This window comes from Eptatretus burgeri, chromosome 12 (genome assembly GCF_056783735.1).
Source record: "Eptatretus burgeri isolate ZD-2024b chromosome 12, Ebu_testis_v1, whole genome shotgun sequence".
Lineage (NCBI taxonomy): Eukaryota > Metazoa > Chordata > Myxini > Myxiniformes > Myxinidae > Eptatretus > Eptatretus burgeri.
The window spans coordinates 62960214-62980213 of record NC_140972.1 but is presented as its reverse complement, the minus strand read 5'-3'; the positions used below and the strand labels follow the sequence as shown (position 1 = coordinate 62980213).

At 41.2% G+C, this 20000-nt stretch overlaps 1 long non-coding RNA gene across 4 annotated transcripts in view; it reads left to right on the top strand.

Annotated features, from left to right (window-relative positions):
* Window positions 1–20000, top strand: part of LOC147015758 (uncharacterized) — a 153465-nt gene that overhangs the window by 29934 nt on the left and 103531 nt on the right. For 3 of the 4 annotated variants that reach the window (XR_015049831.1, XR_015049830.1, XR_015049828.1), the window contains exon 2: window positions 7986–8075. This is a non-coding gene — a long non-coding RNA (uncharacterized LOC147015758). Of the gene's footprint in view, window positions 1–7985; window positions 8076–17941; window positions 19072–20000 lie in introns of those variants that run through there. The other variant, XR_015049829.1, reaches the window with a different exon arrangement.

Sequence of the window (20000 nt, the reverse complement as noted above, 5' to 3'; positions counted from 1 at the left end):
TTTTCGAGCGCCGAAAAGCGGCTCTGAAGCGGAGCCGGTTTGAGCCGGCGACGGATCCAGTGCTTTTGGCCGCCAAGCAAGCGACGCTGGCATCCTACCTCGTCGCGCAGTACATTGCAAGGAAGATGAAGCCGCACACAATCGGCGAACGGCTCGTCAAGCCCGCAGCAATGGACATGGCCAGACTCGTCTGCGGCGACGACGCAGCCAAGAAAATGCAGTCCATCTCGCGATCCGACAATACGATTCGCAGCCGCATCGTCGACCTTTCGCTAGATATAAAGGAGCAGTTGTTGGCCCGCATGAAGAAGGCGGGAAAATGGAGCTACCAACTCGATGAGTCGATGGATGTCGGAAACGATGCCCAGCTCATGATTTTCGGGAGGTACGAGGGTGAGACGGACCTCGAGGAAGAATTTCTATTCTGCACGTCAATGAAAATGATGACAACTGGTGCCGATATCTTCAACGTCGTGGACAACTTCCAACAAGAAGAAGGCCTGAGCTGGGAAAACTGTGTTAGCCTGTGCACCGACGGCGCTCCCGCGATGCTTGGTGTTCGACAGGGATTCACTGCGCGAGTCAAGCAAGTCAATCCAAACGTCGGAATTCCCCACTGCCTTTTGCATCGCGAGAACCTTGCTGCACAACATCTGTCGCCGGATCTTTCGGCAGTGATGCAGGAGGTTGTCGCCGTTGTCAACTTCGTCAAAGCCAGCGCCGTGAACTCTCGCCTGTTTGAGAAGATGTGTGTTAACTTCGGGTCTGAATTCCAACATCTCCTCTTCCACTCCAGTGTGAGATGGCTCTCCCGCGGCAAGGTCCTGCGTCGTGGAGTGGAGCTACGAACAGAGCTGCAGATATTCCTCAATGAGAAGAACCATCGCCATGCCATCCGGTTCCACCAGAAGCCATGGATGCTCAAAGTCTGCTACCTCAACGACGTCTTCACCTCAGTGAACGAACTGAACACATCCATGCAAGGCAGGGATCAAAACATCATCACGCTCTCCGAGAAACTGTCGGCCTTCAAGGAAAAGCTGCTGCTCTGGAAGGGGAAACTGGAGCGCGGAAGAACAGCGGCGTTTCCGTCATTGAACGAGTACTTGGAGAAGTGGGAGGACGACGAGATTGGAGCGCTCGATGCGATCAACCCCATCCTGGTGAACCATTTGGAGAACCTGATCACCGAGTTCGAGCGCTACATCCCAGACAGAGAACTGGCGTCCCAGCACTGGATCAGGAATCCGTGCCAGGCTAAAGTTGACGACCTGCCTGAGGATGTCCATGGACTGCAGGAAGAGTTCATCGAGCTGCATCACGACGAGTTCCATCGACAACTCTACACCAAAGAGTCAATTGGAGAGTTCTGGACTGCGGTCAAGAAAGAAAAGCCCATAATCGGCGCCGAAGTCATGAATGTTCTGCTCCCGTTTGCGACCACGTATCTGTGCGAGCAAGGCTTTTCGGCGCTGACGGTCATCAAAACCAAGGCGCGCAATCGCCTCGACCCCGGCCACGACATGCGCATTGCGCTCAGAAAGATCGAGCCCTGCATCGAAGACATCATGCAGATGAAGCTGCGATTACACCTCTCGCACTAATATAGTATGTATTAGCGCTGGTTGCCTGATTTTATTATGATATTATGTTTTGTGGAAAAAGACACTGATTGAAGCTTGGGTCGCGAGATTTTCACCACACCCGGATTTGGGTCGCGTTCAAAAAAGTTTGGGAAACACTGCTCTAAACCAACATCATCCCTATTGGTTCACGAAAAAAATATTTTCACGAAAAAAATAAGTGACCACTATATTCGTTATTGTTGTATTCTGTCTGTCTGTCTGTCTGTCTGTCCCGAGCATAGCTCTGTGGGTTTTGATCCGATCCTGATAAAATTTTGGTGGGAGGTTTATATCATGATGTCGTTGTGTTTTTTTCCTGAAAATGGGCGTAGCCACGCCCAAAAAACATGTGTTTTTAGGGGGTAGCCGATTTCAATTTGCATCTTCTCCGAGGGGGTTTGTCGAATCCGACGGGTTTCGGTATTTGGTTAGCCCAACGGCACCTGCATAGCCCCACGGAGCTCGATTTTTCATTTTCGTCCCAAGGTCATGAAGGGCAAGGTCACAAGGTCACAAACTTAGAAAATTTCGAATTTTGACATCAAAATCATGCGACCGCCCAAACTTTGAGAGCTAGGATGACAATATTTTTCAAGCATAATCTTGAGGTCGTTCCCCACCTAAAGTCTTGAAACCATTTTGCTCTATCTCGAACATCTTGCCCATGGCGCCCCCTTCAAGTTTGTTTTTACGCTGATTTCATCAAAGTATGGATAATCCGAGGAGTGCGAAATGCCATATAGCCTATATGACGTTATATTGTTCCTGGAATGTTCCAGAGGAATTTTTGCACCAAATGTCATAATCCTTGACCTTTGACCTTCAAAGTTCACAAGGGTCAAATTTTCAAAGTTGTGGGAATCCAACCGGGTTTTCGACCTTCTTCAAAGAACTAACTCCATTAAGCTATAGCACGTATCCTGTTTCCTTATTTTAATGTCCACAACGTTGTTTTGTGACCTTTAAAGGTTATGCAAAGGTCATATTTTGAAAGTTGTTGAACGAAACTGGGTGTTCGACATTTTACAGCTCATAACCTGTCTCTCGTACCACATCATGTTGATCATTTTTATAACTTGGTCAAACATTATCACATTGTCTCATCCTTGACTTCTGAAACGATCTACATCGTCAAATACCGCTCAATAACCATCGTCGTCTTTAGACTTGTCTTGTTTAAAACCTTTTTTAGACTGTAGTTTGTCATCCCTATTTTGCTTTTTTAAAGAACAGGTTGTGGGCCACCAAACATGTTCTGAAAATTTATCAATATGATTTTATGTGCATTAAATAGTTCGATGCAAACTATTGTGGTTGCCTAACTATTGGGAAAATGAATGAAATTTAATTCCGAAGTTATTTCTCGAGGCTGTTGAAAAAAACAGCCGCGTGCCATATATGGATGGTGACGTCACGTTCTCCAAAACAATGCGGACGCTCACTCGCTCATTGAAGAAGTGTCCAGTTGAGCGGGCCGTTCTTTCGCTTTTTTTGAGCTTGCAACTGTCAATATTATCCTTTTTTTATTTTGAATTATTGTAGAACAAAGTTATTTGGATATTTGTACATCATGCCTCGTACGTGTGTCATCATGTTTTGCGAAAATGGCTGGAAGTGGATAGTGGAAGTGGATCAAACATTCGCCAGCAGTGGATAAGATTTGTACAAACAAAACAGGCGAATTTCCCCCCAAAGAAAACGGGTAAAGAGGACCTTTTCGATAGACTTGTCATTTGTGGTGACCATTTCACAGCCGAAGATTACGAAGGCATAAACACATCAGATTACCACTCTGTGAATATGAGTTGTTGGTTGACAAGTTCTCCAGATACTGCTCTGTCACAGAATCACTTGCTGAGTTTAAGTGAGAACAAGTTGGAAGACGACGATGGTTCACGAGCGGTATTTGACGATATAGATTGTTTCAGAAGTCAAGGATAAGACTGTGATAATGTTTGACCAAGTTATAAAAATGATCAACATGATGTGGTACGAGTGACAGGTTATTAGCTGCAAAATGTCGAAAACCTGGTTTCGTTCAACAACTTTCAAAATTTGACCTTTGCATAACCTTTAAAGGTCACAAAACAATGTTGTGGACATTAAAATAAGGAAAGAGGATACGTGCTATAACTTAATAGTTAGTTCGTCGAAGGTCGAAAACCCGGTTGGATTCCCACAACTTTGAAAATTTGACCCTTGTGAACTTTGAAGGTCAAAGGTCAAGGATTATGACATTTGGTGCAAAAATTCCTCTGGAACATTCCAGGAACAATATAACGTCATATAGGCTATATGGCATTTCGCACTCCTCGGATTATCCATACTTTGATGAAATCAGCGTAAAAACAAACTTGAAGGGGGCGCCATGGGCAAGATGTTCGAGATAGAGCAAAATGGTTTCAAGACTTTAGGTGGGGAATGACCTCAAGATTATGCATAAAAAATATTGTCATCCAAGCTCTCACAGTTTGGGCGGTCGTATGATTTTAATGTCAAAATTCGAAATTTTCGAAGTTCGTGACCTTGTGACCTTGACCTTGTGACCTTGACCTTGTGACCTTGACCTTGTGACGAAAATGAAAAATCGAGCTCCGTGGGGCTATGCAGGTGTCATTGGGCTAATCAAATGCCAAAACCCCTGTCAGATTCGACAAACCCCCGAGGAGAAGATGCAAATTGAAATCGGCTACCCCCTAAAAACACGTTTTTGGGGTGTGGCTCCTCCCATAATGGGCGCACCACGCCCATTTTCAGGAAAACACAACGCGATCATGATATAAACCTCCCACCAACATTTTGTCAGGATCGGATCAAAACCCACGGAGCTATGCTCGGGCCAGACAGACAGACAGACAGACAGACAGACACACAACAATAACGAATATAGTGGTCACTTATTTTTTTCGTGAAAATATTTTTTCGTGAACCAAAAACCTTGAAATGTATTCTTTCTGAGTACATGGAAAAACACATAAATAAACTTTCTGAAAAACACAAGCATGAAAAAAATTCTCAACAAATCAACTTATTGTTGATTAAGTTACTTTTTTAACAGCATCAGCAAATTGGGCTATTTAATTTCGATTGTAAAAAGTTGATCAATTTTCCACTTTTTTTTCTAAATTTGGTAGAATATTTCCCAATGAGGCTAAACATGTTTTGGTATTTATATGCCACAACAGTCTCTTGAAAGTTGGGGTTTGTTCTAACTGTTCACTTTTGCTGGGGTCAAGCTCAGCTGTCAGAAAGACTTCAACACCAAGGCTACGGTGTATAATATATTTGGGTCCATTATTTATTCATTCTATTTCTGACTCATGAGTGACAAGAGGGTTAAAAATTATTATATCAAGTCACAGACGAATCAAACTTTACATTATTTTATGCATCGAACAAGAACATGAAAATCTACAAACCAGTCTGTCTGGTGGAGTCTGTCAGTCTGAACCGCCAAGGAGTCAGTCCTGCCACTTGTACACGAAATGGGCCATTTTCTGGCACTTGCAAGTGGCTCAAATTTATATGGCTCAGGGCCAGAAACTCCATAGTATAAATTCCCATCATCCACCGACTCGTCCTCTGCAATAACAGAATGAAAACACTCAATTTCATCGCTGCTGAAATGGCTCTCTGATTCGCATCTCGCCATTATTCACACGATGTTTCCGAATGTTCGCGAAGTTTTCGGAGAACATGACGTCATAGCATCTTCGGTAAATTCCGGTCTGTTTTTCGATCACTGACAAATGTTTTGACTTAAAAGTTAATTTTAGCATATTTTGAGTTTCAAATGAAAGAAAATAATTTCCCAACGATTAATTATTAATGTGATTACAACCTTCGAATCACGCGAAGTCATCAGCGACCCAAAACCTGCTCTTTAAAATTCAGCATAAATTTTTTTTATTCACTTGTTTCACTTAAAGTGTTTGGAATAGTAAATATTTTCGGTTATTAATTCACAAGTGTTGATTCCACTTCTATTAGTGTGCCGGTCCTGGGACCATTTGGCAACAACTGCCATTTCAACCCATTCAATAACACTTTCTGCCAAATGTTTGTAGATTTTTTTTTGTGTAAAATTGCACCATTCCTCCTTCACACCAAGTGTAAGGTCAGTGTAGATTGTGCTTTGTTGGCTGGCTCTCAGGTGCGATTCCAAAACTCATAGTGGATTATGCTGTCACTATAGTATTGGATCAAAGCCAGTAATCCCATATTATCCAAAATGTCACAATACGACACCTTAGTAAAGCACGGCTGCTGCGCGCTGTGGGAGACATATGCACACGTTGATTTGGCAGTCCATTTCGAGTTTCAACTGTCCCAATACTTTTTGATAAATGGCGTAGATGGCTCCTCAGTATAATTTAAGAATAATAGTGTCTGTTTATTCCACCTCTCTTCCGGTCTTGCTCCCTCTGCTCTTTCAACCCTCCAACCCTTACCGGTTCCTCAAGGACGCACACATTCTTCCAGCAACCCCTTCCTTGTTAAACTCCCAAAATCCAGGCTTTCTGTAAACCTCTGCTCCTTTGTTCCTCTTTTCTCCCATTTGTGAAACTACCTCCTGGAGGTGGTTCAATCTCTTCCTTCTCTCTTGGACTTCAAGATGGCAGTGCACTTTACCATCTCATATGATGTCATCCTCCATCTCTACCCATCATCTTTTTTACCCCCATTACTTCTAATTCAACACCTCTACTTCCCTTTTTCATCATTCTTTGTTTGTTACATCCACCTGTTGTCCCACTGTTGGTACGTTGCTTTTCTTCCCTCCGTCATGTTATCTTCCTGATCTTCCATGAGCTGAGCTTCTCTCCAAAAAAGAAAGTGGAAATGGTTTCAGTACATTATCCCAGGCTTACAATTGAGCTTCTTATTCCACAAATACAACCCCAAGGCACACCAGTGTGAAGTACAGAAAAGACAAGAACACAGAGTTGAATCATATACAAATCAATGAAACAAAATATCAATATATAATTATTGCATATGAACAAAAGCATTTGGTAATGGGAGTAAAAGCAATACATAATATTTAAGGTGTAAAGTGTAACACCTAATAAATAATGACGTAACTAAAACATAATGCCATAAATATTAAATGACGTTATGAATATTCCACCATGTCATAAAGATGACATAATAATATTCATGTTGTAACGAATATCACAGACTAATAAAATAAGTTATATAATGTATAGTATTACATGCTGCAACATCGTACAGAAGTGTTAGTGCAAAATGTTCTAATTTGTTGAGCATTCCACAAGCAGAAATTATTTTGCAATGAAATAGTGGAAGGAAAGCAAAAAAAGGTCAGAAGAAAGAACGTGCAACTCCTGTGGATCCATTGCTCCAAAGCATGCGGTTCGCACCATCTCGAATCCCTCAAGAAAATCTCTGATGTTGATTTTCTTTTTCTTTCTTTCTAATGGTATCTAATGAGATTCTCGTTAAATTCTCAAATCCCATCGGATGTCGTGAGAAATGCATAAAGAGATTTCTGCAAGAGTTGTAGTTAATATAAAACTGCCATCGTTTGTACATTCTGTGTAAAGATATCTGAAATGTAATCGTCATCACATCTTCACAAAGACTTGTTTTGCACAGCTTTCTATTAGAGAGGCGTTAATTTGAATCAAAAGGTAAATGGTGTGATGTATCTTCCATGGCAGCGTAGCAGCAAGGTGCTGCCAGGTTACCGCTGCTCCCAGCCAGCTAGGAAGATTGCTTTCAGCATTTGTGCGTTCCTAAAATTTCATCACGATGGATCCCTGAGGCGGGTATGGGCAGCGACATCGTGAAAATTTGCATGCATAACGTTGCAACATTGATGGGCCATCTCGGCCTTAAAAGGACAATTCCTTTCCGAGATTGTTTTCAAGCCAAATAGTGTAATAATCCTTGCTTGGTGTAGTATTCCACACAAAATTATTTGTTTCACTTCCATGGCCACTTTATTGTTGACAATCCTATGGAACCACACTCATGGTAATGTAGCTCTCATGGCGGGGGTTTGAAAAGTCGACATATGAAGGTTAAATAGCTTCGTATAGTTTGGAGAAAACACTTAAACTGCAGATTATGGAAATGTGGGAAGTGAAATGTATTTTTTTTTTTTTAAGGAAACTGTGTTCTTAATACATGTTTACGTTCTACATCTGTCTAACCTCTAACGTATAAAAAAACAACAAACTTTCTTGAATAACCGGTGTCTACCAATAAGGGTGTGTGTGTGTGTGTGTGTGTGTGTGTGTGTGTGTGTGTGTGTGTGTGTGTGTGTGTGTGTGTGTGTGTGTGTGTGTGTGTGTGTGTGTGTGTGTGTGTGTGTCAGTTGTTCTCCATATGCAGGTTTCTGAAGGTGGAATGGATTCCTCACAGGTCTCGACGTATCCACCACCGTTTCAGTGAAGGATCACAAATCTTGAATCATGGACTAAGGTGTGAAGTTTTCTTGTTCTCAAAGTTTTGTTCCAAGGGCTCTTGTCAGGATCGTCACCGAGCCCCGGACAGCTTCCAACTGCAGTTTGTTTGTCGTAATGTTCCCAGGGATGTGTGTGTGTGCATGTGCGCACTTTATAGTAGCCCACACATAAAGCTATAATGTGAAAGTGAGATTGCATTACCGGGTTGACTGAGACATAGCTGTGTCATGTGGATATACTGATGTAAACCGAGGGCCAAGGTTACAGACCCATTGTTTGTGGAGGTTCTGGGCAGAAAGGGTCAGAACCTCTGATGAGCCTCGCCTCACTGATGAACCTTACAGTCAGAAAATTGGGAAATAGCTTACAAATGACTAAGGCCCTTGCATTAGGTAGACAATCATCTTGAGGTTTATGATTTAAATAAAGTTAAGTGTAGGGTGTTGTATAATTAGGATAATTTATATCCTTTAAATGTTAATGTCATGCTTTCGGAAGAGCCGTTATTGTTCTCATAAATCATTGTGATTGTGGTGTGGAACAGATGTATGGTGGAAAAAAAAATGTGTGTCTATGTATATGTGTGTGTCCTTGTGTCCTTCTACATAAACGTAGTCTTTCACTGTATTATTATATTTCTTTTTTTGTTTGTTTTTGTATCTTCAGTCATAAGCCTGCTGATCAACAATTACGTGAATTGTATATTACTGTAGTACAGTCAAAAAAAAAAGAAACAATCAAAATCCTGGTCAATGGAAGAGCCGAAAGAGAAAAGACAAAGTAACATAAATACTGAGAGGGAGAAAGGGAAGGCTCAGTGGATGGAATAAGTATAATAAAAGCTCGGAAGAGTACAAAATTTGAGAAGAAAACATAGGATTTTTGTAAAAAGTGATTTCAATCACCATCATTCATTCACTTTAAATGAATGACTACAGAATATGATTGGACATAAGGTGGAAAACAGTTCCACATTGGGGAAAATGTTGGATGGACTGGTTAGCTGTCAACCCTGATAAACAAATACAAACAATAAGTGGGTTGGAAAATGAGCAAGTTGGACAAAACAGGGCATTGCAAGCGTGGGAAGGATGATTAATAGAGATAATGACGCAAGACCACAATGAAGTTGGACAAAATTTGAGATGACCACGATTTGTCCTTTTTTTAAGAAGAGCATACTTTGGGTCTTGACATCCTTATTGAACATGTGAGTGATGCTCAAAGTTGTGTCCTCCACAGCATCATCAAATCACAGATGTTCACACTCCACCATAAAAAACTGAACACGTGATTGTTGTTGATGTGATTTACTTTTGTGGCATCATGGGACACAGATGAGGTGCAAATCTTTGGCAAAGATAAATGCTGAATAATTACATGTCCATTTCATTGTGAACTAATCATGTAATGTTGCGTTGTGGTTAATGTTACTTCCACATTGGATCCTTATGTAAAAACAATCTCAATACCTGGTATGTCCACCTCCAGCAGCAATCAATGCATCAATGTCCAGGGAGTGCATTTCGACTTCTCTGGGAAATTTTAAATCGATTGCTTAGATGAGGCATAGAAATGTATGGTCCTGAGCAGTCGTTATTCTGGTACGTTCTTTTTGATCCAGTGGTTTGATAATGTCATCTGTCATAAACCTTTCCTCTCTTCACATTAAAGAATATGGCAACATGCCGAATGAAAGACCCTGTTTGAAGGTGCCCAATGATTTGATTTCTCTCATTTTCTGATAAGCATGGCATTGCATCCCCAGAGGCAGGTTAAGTTTTTTTGGGGGGTCCTGGGCACAAAAATATTTTGGCCCAAAACGCTCAAAAAAAAGAGGACTTCATGTGATTTTCGCACTTGCTAACCAATGTTGCTTTAGACTTAACTGCAAAAAAATCTGGAGGAATTCCTATGTTTTATTGCCTTCTTCCCCTCTTGGAAAAAAATGCCATGTTTAGGTGTTCCATCACCAAGCAGCTTGCTATCGCTTGCTAAGTCAGCTGTTCCTTATCAACCATTTTGTTAGAGTGCTTGCTTGAGTGATTAAGCCAATAGGAGAGCACTCTATGAGCTCATCGGTCATGATACACACCCTAGCACTTGCAGGGCAGTGTTCAGTTACCAATTTTTTTTTTTTTTTTTTGTACACACAGATGAGGCTTGTGGAAGAGCTAAAAGTTTTATTTTTTTGTGGAGTGCTCGCCAAATGGCTTAAGCACTCATGTAAGCAGTCTCACGAAACTGTTTATAAGGAACGGCTGGCTTAGCAAGCGATAGCAAGCTGATTGGTAATGGAACACACCTCAGCATATGTGCGAGACCAACGACCCTTTTCTGGTTCTGACACTTAATAAATGAAAAAGTTAATTTTGGGTGATTTTTCACCCTTTTCACTGTTGTTGAGCTTTAAAAATATTTTTTTTTAGCACCACTGGGGTTGTTTCGTTTTATCCTCGGGACAGGTGTGATGATTTTAAAAACCGCAACGTTGTGCCATGCACATGCTTGTCCATTTACAAATGAGTGGTGTTTTGTGATTGTACAATAAATTGTAGTGTGGATTTGTTTAGCAATATCGACATGTACTGCATTAACATTAGGAATTATACAAATTATCTTGTGATTATTGTTGCATTTGTAAATATTAAATGTATATTTTATTCCACTTGCTTTCTCCACTAACCTCCCCTCACCCCTTAATTTTGTAAATGTCCTGTCAAGTTAAACATCAGGTAAAACATGTTTTAATCGATGCATTAAGTCACAGTGTTTTATTTCCTTTGCGTTGTGTTTATCATCACTCACAAGGCAACCCATGTTTTGTCAACAAAGTGAGATCCCACGCTCGTTACCGTCTCAAACGATTGTGAACCACGATTGGTTATGTGGGGCTCCTTGCAATTGCATGGGTTGCATGGCCCTCATGCTACCTCTGCTCAAGGCCCACATTGAGCTTGGGGCCCTGGGCACGGGCCATGCGTACCCGTGTGTTAATCTGCCACTGTGCATCTCAATATGCACTAGCCTGCAAAAGTATCAATAATGCCACATTTAGATGTGGGGAGAGATTTAGATTTACATACGAATTATGTAGAAACAATTTTTCCAAATGAACTTTTTATTCATAACCGAGGAGATCAAACAAAACACTGTTATAGTTTAAGGAGATTACATGTCAGGAATACCTGCAAAAAAACATGTACGAATCAAAATTCACTTGTAAAAATATTCAACCCCTTGCATCAGTACTTGGTGGAAGAAGCTTTTGCAGCAATGACTGCTGTGAGCTTTTCTGGGTAGGTCTCTACCAGCTTTGTACAGTGAGATGGTGAAATCTTTGCCCATTCTTTTCGGGAAATTGCTCTCGTTCTGCCAAGTTTTATGGGGTCGTCGATGGACTGCAATCTTCAAGTCTCGCCATAAATGTTCAATAGAGTTCAAGTCAGGACTTTGACTGGGCCACTCAAGAACATTTATTACTTGCAAAATCGAAAATTTTTCAAGTATATTGGTCAGTCAATTTTGTTTCTGTCTGTTTGTTGGGTAGTCGATCGTCGGAAAAAAAAATCTCAAAAAAAAAATTTTTTTGAGATTTTTTTTTTCTACTCTTTGGTTCACGAAAAAATATTTTCACGAAACAAAAAAGTGACTACTATATTCGTTATTGTTGTATGTCTGTCTATCTGTATGTCTGTCTGTCTATCTGTATGTCTGTCTGTCTGTCCTGAGCATAGCTCCGTGGGTATTGATCCGATCCTGATAAAATTTTGGTGGGAGGTTTATATCATGATCTAGTTGTGTTTTCCTGAGAATGGGCGTAGTGCGCCCATTATGGGTGGAGCCACACCCAAAAACCTGTTTATTAGGGGGTAGCCAATTTCAATTTCCATCTTATCCTCGGGGGTTTGTCGAATCTGGCAGGGTTTCGGTATTTGGTTTGCCCAATGGCACCTGCATAGCCCCACGGGGCTCGATTTTTCATTTTCATCCCAAGGTCAAGGTTACAAGGTCACGAACTTAGAAAGTTGCGAATTTTGACATAAAAATCCATCTTCTCCGAGGGGTTTGTCGAATCTGGCAGGGGTTTCGGTACTTGGTTAGCCCAATGTCACCTGCATAGCCCAACGGAGCTCGATTTTTTTTCATTTTCGTCCCAAGGTCAAGGTCACAAGGTCATGAACTTAGAAAATTGCGAATTTTGACATAAAAATCATATGACCGCCCAAACTTTGAGAGCTAGGATGACAATATTTTTTTATGCATAATGTTGAGGTCATTCCCCACCTAAAGTCTTGAAACCATTTTGCTCTATCTCGAACACCTTGCCCGTGGCGCCCCCTTCAAGTTTGTTTTTATGCTGATTTCATCAAAGTATGGATAATCCGAGGAGACCGAAATACCATATAGCCTATATGACGTTATATTGTTCCTGGAATGTTCCAGAGGAAGTTTTGCACCAAAGGTCATAATCCTTGACCTTTGACCTTTAAAGTTCACAAAGGTCAAATTTTCAAATTTGTGGGAATCGAACCGGGTTTTCGACCTTCTTCGCTGAACTAACTCCAATAAGCTATAGCACGTATCCTGTTTCCTTATTTTAATGTTCACAACCTTGTTTTGTGACCTTTAAAGGTTATGCAAAGGTCAAATTTTGAAAATTGTTGAACGAAACCGGGTTTTCGACATTGTGCAGCTAATAACCTGTCACTCGTACCACATCATGTTGATCATTTTTATAACTTGGTCAAACATTATCACATTGTCTCATCCTTGACTTCTGAAACAATCGACATCGTCAAATACCGCTCGTGAACCATCATCGTCTTCAGACTTGTTATCAGTATTTCCGTCGATATGTTTGTCTGTCTGTCGCTCTGTTCGATCCAGTGCTCCGATACCACAATGGCGATTTCGATGAAACTTGGTTGGGAGGTTCATACCATGACCTAGTTGTGTGCAAGTGAGAATTGTTGCTATGGACACCACCGTTACCTCGCAACGGGACTTTGAAATTTTTGAAAAATCATTAAAAAAATTTTTTCGAAAATCAAAAATCGGGCCACGAGCGACTGTGGGCAGTACATTCAGCCATATTGTCAAAAATTTCCAGCCGGATCCTATGAAAACTGTCGGAGAAGATAGACTTTGAATGAACCCTGGTCGAAAACAAAAAAAAAATGAAGTTCCTTATATCTCAGAGACTATGAGTCAGATATACATGAAACTGGTATGGTAGGTTCATGGTATGTCCTAGATATGTGTGAGAGAACCGTTGCTACGAACCCCTCCGTTGCCTAGCAACGGCTGAAAAACTTCTGAATGTGGGGGTATTTTAATGAAAAAACAATCTGCAGCATTAACCCTTGAAGCTAGAATCATGAATTTTCTTGTGCTTAATCCTCAGGTCATTCCCCATCGAACGTGCCCATCGAGTCAGGTTCTATTGGGTAGTCGACTACCCATGTCCACCTACTGGCTTGTTTGTCTGTTTGTCGACTACAGGTCACAATTTCAAAATGATCGTCATGAAATTTTACCAAGTTTAGAGGTACCCTCAACTAAGAAGCCTCTTGATTTTGAGGTCATAGGTCATCTTGAGGTCAAATTTCTGGAATCGCCATTTTTCATCCGATTGACTTGAAATTTGAACAAGAATTGCATATTGTGTCACTAAATTAAGAAACAAACTATTTTTGAGGTCAAAAGGTCAAAGGTCAACTCACGGTCAAACTTCCTATAATCAAATTTTATTTGAAAAATCGTCAATTTTCAACTGATTGACTTGAAATTTGAACAACATTTACATATTGCGTCACTGAATTGGGAAACAAACTATTTTTGAGATCAAAAGGTCAAAGGTCAAATCAAGGTCAAACTTCTAAAATCATCAAATTTCATCTGAAAAATTGTCAATTTACATCCTATTAACTTGAATGTTGAACACAATTTGTAGAGTCCATCATTCAATTGGGAAAGCAACTATTTTTGAGGTCGAAAGGTCAACTCAAGGTCAAACTTCTAAAATCATCAATTTCAATCTGAAAAATCTATTTCCATCTGATTGATCTGAGCTTTGATTCAGATTGTGAATTTTAATCTTAATGAAATGGACAATTTCATTTATCCATGGCAACCTTTGGACAGGGCGCGGGGGGGGGGGGGTTGGATTTTGCAAGTATCGTGCTCTGCATGATGTCTTTTTCATGCTTTATTGTTATTCAGCCACTCCAGTGTGGCTTTGGCTTTGTGCTTCGGATCATTGCCCTGCTGAAATGTGAATCCCCTACCCTGTTTCAGATTCATGGCTGACTCGAGCAGGTTTTCATCAAGAATTCTCCGGCATTTTGCACCATCCATTGTCCCTTCTATCTTGACAAGCTTGCCAGTCCCCTGCTGATAAAAATCAGCCCCAAAACATGATGCTGCCACCACATCAAGCTTGACAGTAGGGATGGTGTTTTATGGCTGATGTGCATTATTAGGCTTGCACCAGATGTAACTCTTTGAATTTAGACCAAAAAGTTCAATTTTTGTCTTATGTGATCACAAAACATTTCTCCACATGCCTGCTGTATCATGAGGATGTTTTTGCACAAACTCCATACGAGCTTTTAGAGGCATATTTTTCAGTGATAGCTACTTTCTTGCGACCTGTCCATTGAGGCCAGCCTTGTGTCAGGAACGGAATATTGTTGATTGATGAAGAGTGACCCCCGTCTCAGACATAGAGTCTTGCAGATCTTTCAAAGTCATTGTTGGATTTACAGTGACATCCTGAACCAGTTTGCTGCTTGCCTGACTGCTGAGTTTGGATGGGCAACCTGATCTGGGTAGAGCATGGGTGGTATGATACAGTTTTCACTCCTTCATGATGGATTTCACTGTGCACAAACTGATAATGAGTGACTGAAATATTCTTATAACCCTCTCCTGAATGGTGCTTCTCCACCACTTTATGTCTGACTTATTTGGAAAGCTCCTTGATCTTCATATTGTTACGTTTGAGGGGGGGGGGGGTATGCATTCAAAGGGTAATTAGGATGTTTAATTAGGTATGCCATGCTGTTCGAGTTTACCAGGATCTCGATGTAATAAGTAGCAATTCAGTGGTGATAAGTTGTCTAGTAAATGTCCATTTCTTCAAGGGGGAAATGATAATTGTCACGTAATTAGATAGGGACACGGGATAGGGTAAGTGTGTCTGCGTAAACCCCTTTTAGTAGTCCCTGGAGGCTTGCCGTGACGTCACAGGACAGTGCTGCGGATGGCTCCGCCCCGTGATCACGATTGGCGGAAGGCGACGGCGCAGGGCCAATAAAACGGCTCGATTGGAAGAGGAAGGAGATCGGGACAGAAAAACTGTTCTGGTGGAGGCTGTTGTGCTGGGAGCGTGCTGTGTTGTTGCGCTGATTCGGCCCTGGTTTCATCGTGTCTCGAGGCCTTCCTGTGCCTCGTGCATCCCCTTGGTTGGCTCTGGGGTTCTGCTGGCTCGGAGTATGGAGTCGAACGGCGGGCGGACCTGCCTCCCTCTCCTGCTCGCAACTTGGTGCCAGAACTGGTTCCCTGGTGGCTGTGAGCGGACTTGGGCCAGGACCAGGAGGTCCACAGCACCACGGTGTCTCCTGCCCCTGACGAGCGCAACGCCAGCTCGTCCGACGCCAATCCAGGGACTGTTGCATTAGCACCACGGGCCAGCCTGACCACCAGGACCAGCTACGTTTTGTGTGTGTGTGTGTGTGTGTGTGTGTGTGTGTGTGTGTGTGTGTGTGTGTGTGTGTGTGTGTGTGTGTGTGTGTGTGTGTGTGTACCTGGCGCCTTAGAGGGTTTGAGATTTGTATATTCATTGGAATTGTCTGTGTTTTCCCCACGCACGAACCCACACCACCATCCCGTCGAATCGCCCTGGATCCCTCTTCTTGCCGAGTCTTGTTATTTCTGGTGAGAGAAAATAAACGTTATCAACTCAGTGAAAAGCGACTCGTGCCACCTTCCTCATCCCGTTTGCCGTAGAGCGATTAGAACCGCCATCTTTGGGTTATAAATAAATAAACCGCCTCCCTCGTTTCGGCTCATTCTATGTTGGCGGGACTGTTCAAGTCCCGTGGACGTCACAATATTTACCTTGTTGGTTGACTAAGTGAGTTGCACCTTAAACTCCTTACATAAGTGAGGGAGCTTAATTGTTTTCGTTAAACCACTGATTATATTCAAGTGAAAGCGATCACACTTGTTTTGTAACCTTTCACTCAAATAATCTGCTGCTGAAGTGATGTAGGGTTAATTAGGCAAATGGCTTGAATACTTGTGCACTGAGAATCAAATGTATTCACATTCTATCTGTATTTTCCAGCTTTGTCATGTTGAAGTAGTTTGTGAAGACTCATATGTATATTTTTGTATATATATATATATATATATATATATATATATATATATATATATATATATGTATGTATATATATATATATATATATATATATATATATATATATATATATATATATATATATATATATGCAGATTTACCTGGCATTGCATCGGAAGAGAAACGTGAATAAGTAACACTTTGCAGCCAAAAGAAATTTGGAAATTGTAATACCCTCTGCAATCACCACCAGGTGGTGTTACACTGTGCAGATTTACATAAACAATTTATGCCTACCCCCCCCCCCAACTCCCATGCATCCTGTGTTACTCCTCACACAAAGTTGTATTTGTACCCCGTGTTTGGAGTTTGTAACTTAAAAGATGCGCCTGCGCCTGTGCATGGAACACAGAGAGAGAGAGAGAGAGAGAGAGAGAGAGAGAGAGAGAGAGAGAGAGAGAGAGAGATATATATATATATATATATATATATATATATATATATATATATATATATATATATATAGAGAGAGAGAGAGAGAGAGAGAGAGAGAGAGAGAGAGAGAGAGAGAGAGAGAGAGAGAGAGAGAGAGAGAGAGAGAGAGAGAGAGAGAGAGAGAGAGAGAGAGAGAGAGAGAGAGAGAGAGAGAGAGAGAGAGAGATAGAGAGAGAGATAGATAGATAGATAGATAGATAGATAGATAGATAGATAGATAGATAGATAGATAGATAGATAGATATATATATAGAGAGAGATATATAGAGAGAGATAGAGATAGATAGAAAATTTTTCCCAAATATATATAACTCGCCAAAGCCGCGCTCTGAGCGAAGTTTCTAAAGTGAGGGTTCATTAGGACCTCAATATATCCAGTGTTCACAATGTGACTTATCGAATTTCTTTACACATAATGTTTCTTGTTACATTTTCTGTGTCAGATTCACCTTCTGAGGTAGTCAGCATGTGCAGAAGAGGGTTTTACATTGCAGACGCTGTTTTCCAGGAGTGGCATTACGCCTCTCAGCGGTGAGGGTCTGTCGACGACAGACGTAATGACGTCAGCGAATGACCGATGATGTCATGACGTCATTACGCCTCTCAGCGGTGACGTCACACGTCACCATGCAAATGAATGTAAAAATTAGAAAATCGCCAAAAATTCCCAAACCTGTCCGTCTGGCACAATCTCACATCGCCCATGCTGTTCATTAGACCACAGACAACCCGCATGCCAAAAGTGGCGACAATCTGTCCTGCAGTTTCGGAGGAGAAATGTCAAATTATGTGCAGACATTAACAGAAATAATATGTAGGATATATATTATATATATATATATATATATATATATATATATATATATATATATATATATATATATATATTATATATATATATATATATATATATATATATATATATATATATATATATATATATATATATATATATATATATATACACATATAGTTTCATTTGAAAGCATCGTGAAATTAGAATGGTGCTCGGCAGAGAGCACACCTCTGCCAGGATGAACACTTTACATTTTGTATCCCACTGATAAGCCAAATCTGGATTTGAACGTGAGCCAAAATCGAATCGGCTTGTTGTTTTCACCCAACCAACTTATCCAGCTAGTTTTGTCATAACTTGTCCAAGATTTTTCAGATATTGTGGTGTATATCATTTTTAGCCCGTTCACTCAATGGTGAAGAATCACTAAAAAAAAATTCTCGGATCCGTGTCTGGATTCGGATCTTCACCAAAATCGAATTAATTCTTCCTTGTCACACACCCAACCTGTCTACCAAGTATCGCCCGATTCCATCTTCAACCTTTTGAGATATCGGTAATGTATATCATTTTGGCTTAATCACACAATGGTGAAGAAATATATTAAAAATTCTGGTATTCGGATCCAGATCCAGATCTTCACCAAAATCTTAAAGTTTTGTCGTGGTGACACACCCACCCTGTCCACCAAATTTAGTCTGAATCCATCCACAACTTTTTGATATATCCTGCTCACAGACAAACAACCAAACAGACAGACAGAGCTGAAAACATAACCTCTGCCCACTTTAGGTCGCGGAGGTCATAAGCTCAGGTGGCATCAAAATGTGGAAACTTTGGAAGTTGGGTGAATACGTTTGCAGACCACTGCAGATTGAGCTCGGAATTGCAAAGCTAGTGTTGAAATTGCTCATGCCATGTCCTTTTTCTCTTTTCTCACTGGGTAAGGTGTTCCATGAACTCTCCCATTAAATAATGTATTCATTGTGCTTTATGAATAACCAACATGCTGGTGTATTATGAAGACTGTTTTGAATTTGCTCAGAATGCCTCATGTCACTTCAGACTGTCACCCCAGTCTCACAGACAGACAGACAAACGAAGAAACAGACAAACGGAGAAACAGACAAACAGGGGTGAAAACATAACCTCCATTCACCTTTAATGGAGGAAATAACTATGCATGTTCAGTTTTTTTTCTGGCGGGGAGTGAGTGTATTACAGGATTCCTGGCCCATCCGTTGGTTTCCATGGCATCAAGCTGAGCAGGATGTGAGGCTGGAGAGCCAGGCCAGTGTGGAGAGCAGTACTCCATCAAGCTGCAGATGAAGGCCTTGAAGGTGGATAGTTCAGGTGTGCCAAGGAGGGGCTTTGTACGATGGAGGATCCCCAGTCTGCAGCTGGCTTTGGCATTACACTGACATAGTATAACTCAAATGGCATGACACCGACTGCCCCCATCCAATCACACTCAGACTATTGGGCTTTCTTGTGTGTCTCTCTCTCAGCAGTGGGGTCCTCCTGGGTCTCCTACCATAGAACCCCATTTCATTGAGTTGGGGATGGATGGTGTGAGTTGAAACTGTCACACCTTGTGCCTGAAGGTCAGCTTGAATTTGTTTGGCAGTTGATCGAGGTGCTTTCTCCACCATTCGAACAATCCTTCACTGCAATCTTCGATCAAGTTTCCATGTCCATGTCTTTTGCGGCCATGTCCAGGGAGGTTGGCTTCAGTGCCATGGGCCTTAAACTTCCTGATAACATTGCGTACGGTGGACACAGGAACATCAAGGTCTCTGGAGATGGACTTGTAGCCTTGAGATTGTCCATGCTTGGATACAATCTTGTGTCTGACCTCTTCAGACAATTCTCTGGTTTTCTTTCTTTTCTCCATGCTTATTGCGGAACACACAGTGACACAAAACAGCAGAATGACTCCTTTTCTCTATTCAAACAAGTTGAATGAGTGATTTTAATATTGCAGGCACCTGCAGCTCACCACAGGTGAGTTCAATTCCAAAGTAAAGGAGAATCATCTGCTTGAAATCTAATTATTTCTAACAACTTCTGAAAGGTGCCAATAATATTGTCCAGGCCATTTTAGGATTTCAGTGTGGAATAAGCTAAGATTAATTTATTTATTTCAGCTTTTTTTGTTTTGGTTCACTGCAAACCAAATAAATACATATGTGGATACCAAATGTTTTTTTTACAGCACAGCAACATTGCGCTGTTATATAATTGTCAATTCTGTCCTGTGTCTTCTGTCACGTCTTCTGTCA